This window comes from Triticum aestivum, chromosome 2D (genome assembly GCF_018294505.1).
Source record: "Triticum aestivum cultivar Chinese Spring chromosome 2D, IWGSC CS RefSeq v2.1, whole genome shotgun sequence".
Taxonomy (NCBI): Eukaryota; Viridiplantae; Streptophyta; class Magnoliopsida; order Poales; family Poaceae; genus Triticum; species Triticum aestivum.
In genome coordinates this window covers 35,596,258-35,601,485 of record NC_057799.1, presented here as the reverse complement: position 1 = coordinate 35,601,485, position 5,228 = coordinate 35,596,258, and the positions used below count along the sequence as shown (strand labels likewise).

Below are 5,228 nucleotides of genomic sequence, written 5' to 3'. Positions count from 1 at the left end.
CTACACTGATTTTGGCAAGGGAGTACAATAGTGATCTAGGAGTAGATCACTGGACAGCGGTCAAAATTATCCTTAGTGGAATAAGGATATGTTTCTCGATTATGGAGATGACAAAAGGTTCGTCGTAAAAGGGTTACGTAGATACAAGTTTTGGCACTAATCCAGATGACTCTAAGTCTTCAATCTGGATACATATTAAAAGTGGGAGCAATTAGCTAAAGTAGCTCCATGCACAACATTGTAGACATAGAAATTTGCAAAATACATACGGATCTGAATATGGCAGACCCGTTGACTTAACTTCTCTCACATGCAAAACATGATCACACCTTAGTACTCTTTGGGTGTTAATCACATAGCGATGTGAACTAGATTATTGACTCTAGTAAACCCTTTGGGTGTTGGTCACATGACGATGTGAACTATGGGTGTTAATCACATGGCGATGTGAACTATTGATATTAAATCACATGGCGATGTGATCTAGATTATTGACTCTAGTGCAAGTGGGAGACTGAAGGAAATATGCCCTAGAGGCAATAATAAAGTTATTATTTATTTCCTTATTTCATGATAAATGTTTATTACCCCCCTTTCCTTCTTCTCCTCCTCCTCTTTCCCCCTTCTCCTAATCCAACAAGGAAGGGACGGAGTCCTACTCCCGGTGGGAGTAGGACTCCTCCTGGCGCGCCCCTCTCCTGGCCGGCCGCCTCTCCCCCCTTGCTCCTTTATATACGGGGGCAGGGGGCACCCTAGAGACACAACAATTGATCATTGATCTTTTAGCCGTGTGCGGTGCCCCCCTCCACCATAGTCCACCTCGATAATACTGTAGCGATGCTTAGGCGAAGCCCTACGTCGGTAGAACATCATCATCGTCACCACGCCGTCGTGCTGACGAAACTCTCCCTCAACACTCGTCTGGATCGGAGTTCGAGGGACGTCATCGGGCTGAACGTGTGCTGAACTCGGAGGTGCCGTGCGTTCGGTACTTGATCGGTCGGATCGTGAAGACGTACGACTACATCAACCGCGTTGTGCTAACGCTTCCGCTTTCGGTCTACGAGGGTACATGGACAACACTCTCCCCTCTCGTTGCTATGCATCACCTTGATCTTGCGTGTGCGTAGGATTTTTTTTGAAATTACTACGTTCCCCAACAACTGCAGCATCCGCTGCAGCTGCCATCCACCGCCACCACCACCCCGCCCTGGCTTCAGTAGCAGCCGCCGCTCCTGGCGGCCTGCGTCGCGCCCGGCGCGGCACCGCAGCCGCTGCAGCTGCCATCCACCGCCACCACCGCCCTGCCCTGGCTGAAGTGGCAGCTGCCGCTCCTGGCGGCCTCCGCTGTGCCCGGCGTGGCACCGCAGCAGCCGTCGCCAGTCAGCTCTGGCTCCGCATCGATCGCGCCGGCGGGAGTCCTGATCCACCAGATCAAGTTCCCGCCGTCGCCATCACCGCTTCCCCAGGACGTCCCCATCCAGCAGATCAAGTTCCCGCCGTCGCCGTCACCGCTTCCTGCTTGGATCACTACCCGCCATGTGTCGGCGGCGGTGAGGCTGCAGGCTACTGCGCGCGGCCTCCTAGCACGTCGGTGTGTGCGGGAGATGCGTGGTCTGCAGCTGCCGCTCCTCCCAGTTGCGCTTCACTATGCAAAGGAGCTCAATTTCGTCCGTTGCGTCGGGGATCTTGGGCATGCTGTTTTCCCCGCGGGCAACGACCTCAAAGTCTGTGACATCAGCGGTTGGGGGGCGCACCCCTCCTCATCATTCTCCATCGCAAGCCCTCCACTCTTCTCTGTGTGGTGCAGACCAACAGCCGTCCGGCGGGGAGACGGCAAGGTGTCACCAACAGGAGCGCACCGCGTAGCACCACTGCATTCCGCCGGCCGCCGCGAGGGCGTCTCTGCTGGTCGCTCTTGCGACCACTTCCAGGTGGTCATACACATGCACTCCTTTTGTCCAAATGGTGTCCATGGGATCCAGGTGGCTGTACACGTGCACGTTCGACGTGCGGATGGTGTCCACTTTTTGTTAAGGGGTCCAAAATAAATCGTCCCAGTCCGTTTCAGGTTGAGAGTAATAAAACAAGCCGACATGTAAAAGGCTTGTTTTTAGGTGTTTGGTTTGTGTTGCGTCGAGTCATGGTTATAAGTTGGTTAGGCTGCAGCTCAAGGACAAGCTGCATGTCCAGGTGGGGTGTAGTGTTAGAGTACGTAATGGGCCTAATGGCCTGGGCTGGCAGTATAGCCCGTTAGTCTTAGGGTTAATTAGAGATAAGGGTCGCTTGCTTAGGGGTCAAGTAAGCCTTGCTTGGGAGTCAAGTAAACCTCTCTATATAAAGAGAGGAGATGTATCAATCTAATCAAGCAAGAATTAAGAAGGAAATCCCTTCCCTCTTGCCCGGCTGTGGGTAAAAAGGCCCCCGGCCAGCCCTCTCGCGCCCTCCTTCTAGGAGCGCCATAACACACCATGTAGTCAAGTTACAAAAATATTTTATACGGGGAAAGATGAACAAAGAACCATCATATCCATCTTGCCCCAGGAGAGCAAATCTTCAAGAAGTTTCTTTGTGCACAAAAAGAAAGGAGGAAACAAAAGGCCCTAACAAAAAGAACCAAGGATTTCTTCCTTCATAAGACACTGATGATGATATGCACGGCTATGCAAGTATGCCTGAAATAACATTTCACATGAAGAACAGGTGCAACCTGGTGAAACTTAAAAGTTACAACCACATTGCACGCCGGACAGTAGAAATCAAACAAATGGCATATAGAAGAGATCCACAATAACATTCCAGCAACAAAAATATGCATTCGCTCAAAGAGCATGACCAAGAGCGGGTCACTCATATGAACGCTGCCATCTGTGCATCTTAACCATGCCAACACTGAAGTAGATTTGGGAGGCAGCGAGGAACAGTAGTAAAACGTTATTAATGTCATACATCGATACTCCATAGTTCAGAACATTAACAAGATGATCAGGACATCATAAAAAGCACAAAATCATCATAGCGACCATCCAAAACGACATGTTTGACTGGTAGTACAGGTAAGAAGAGCTAGGAAGAAGAGGCATGCTCCCAGTCCAAGAGAAAAGCAAACCAGAAGTCATGACCTTTCAGGCATGCCCTGTGGAGAATGGATGCTCCTCATATTCTTCTTGCATCATATCATGGCCTGGAATCGGAACAATGCTCTCTTGGAGGCGGTGGTGCGTAAGCGACATGCAGTACTGATTCTTTCCAATGCTCACAATACCTAAGAACTTGCCATCAATATCCCAGCGCAACACATTTTTCTTATTAAACGTGATCAGCAACTCACGCTCGTTTAGCACAACCATATTGTTCAAATACTGCAGTGTTGAATCAAGTGATAGTCTCCTTTTCTTTTTGAAAGAAGTTAAATAAAGTTGTCTTGATGCCTCTACCATTGACAGGTCAATCCGGTACTTGAAAGCCCAGATTTCAGCCTTGTAATCCTGCATCACCCAGACATCCATAGAAGACCTTTCCCTCGAGCTGCACCAGAAAGCAAGCGTCTCCTCCATGTCAAACAGCTTCCAGTAACAGTATGGCTGGGAATGGATGGGACCGGGCATCCACCGAAATGACTCTGCTTCTGTGTCAAACACAATAATGTCTACGCCACCTCCTGTAATGTTGACGTAAACGCAAAGACCCCAGTGCAGGCTGCCATGGTGGTGGACTGGTGGTGAACTGTATGAAGAGTACAACTTGCTCAGTAAACCCTGTTCCGCTGAAGGTGATGAGAGTGTTGACATTCTGACATTGACGTGCCTCGGCCTGTCAGATCCCACCGTGAGGATGTATAAGCTGGAGTTAGACAAGTCGTCTGGACATGAGACCCAGAGCGCCCTATACTCTTCAGTTGAATGGTGGCAGTAGAAACCGGCTACGACATTGTACTCCCTCTCAGGCCGCGGCAGGAGAGCACACTTGCGGATGACCTGGTTGCAGATGTAGAACGTGTATCCCTGAGAGACGATAAGGAAGCCATCACAAGCGCCTCTGAGGCGATTTTGGGAAAGTGGCTTGTAGCCCGGGAGGAAAGGCTAGAGCTGCTGCTGGTGGAGGGCTTTCACGGCACCGGCATCACGGAGAACGACGAGGCTGGCCGGCCGCCCTTACCCGTCGACAATGGGGAGCAACGGCTGGCAGCAGCGGTGCTCGAGCATGAATGCAGGCGTGGATGTCGCGCTGCGCCATGACTTGCTGACGGCACGGCAGCGGCCGACGTCCTTGGGCGCCAACCTGATGAGTATCTTGTCAACGATTTCCTCGGGCAGGTCCTCAAGCAGGGTTGCGCCTCTCTTGCCGGCCATCGTAGTGCTCCGTCGAGTCCGGTCAGCTGAAAAGCGACAAGATTTAGTCCTCCACACGGCTAGCTCCTTCAGAGGGGGGGGGAGCTTAATATGACCGCAAAAGGGTTTCCCCCGCTTTGCATTCCAAAGCAACAAGCCAACATAGGATACATCTCGACGCTGGGGCGAGCAGCACAACAAGCCCAAAGACAAAAAAAGAAGAAGAAACATAATGCCAACAACGGCAGATCGACAAAGCGCGGAAGGACCGCCACCGCTGCACCCTCCGGAAACACCCCACCACCGCCCGAGGCTCCAAGTGCCGCATACCAAGCAGCACCTCCAAGAAGGTATGCGACGCCGACGACGCTGCTGCCCGGACAAGTCGTAGGGTTTCCCCCGGTATGCGGAGGAAAGTAGGGGATGGCTACCACCGACGCCCTTCAAGAAGGAATGGTGGCACCCGCCGGTGTCACCGCATCGGCGCCGGACGAACCGGCAAGGATTTCTCCCGGACACCAAACACCACCGCCCATCTGGAGCCAACCATCCAAACTACCACCCAATGCGCCACCGCGGTTGCACCGCCGCCTAGGCCGTCTCACTACGAGGGCCACCACGAGGCCGAGAAGACCGGAGAGAAGCGCCACGCGACGAGAACAACAGCACCAATGCCGAGCAGAAGGGAACCACTTCCACCGCCGTCGTGCGAGAAGTCGAGCCTCCGGCACTATCACGGTAGTCGACCGGACACGACAGCGGGGCATACCAGGCCACCCCTGGCCCGGCCAGGCCCGAAACGGGCCTGCTAAGCCCCGCCGGCCGTGCTGCAGCAAGCTGGCATCGGTGCTGCCAGCCCCCGTCGCGCAACACCGCTCCCCTGCATCCCGGGAATCA

The 5,228-nt window shown here is 53.0% G+C and overlaps 1 pseudogene; it reads right to left on the bottom strand.

Moving 5' to 3' along the window:
* Positions 1 to 3,125: 3,125 nt before the first annotated feature.
* Positions 3,126 to 4,352, bottom strand: LOC123055588 (uncharacterized; annotated as a pseudogene).
* Between the last annotated feature and the right edge of the window lie 876 nt (positions 4,353 to 5,228).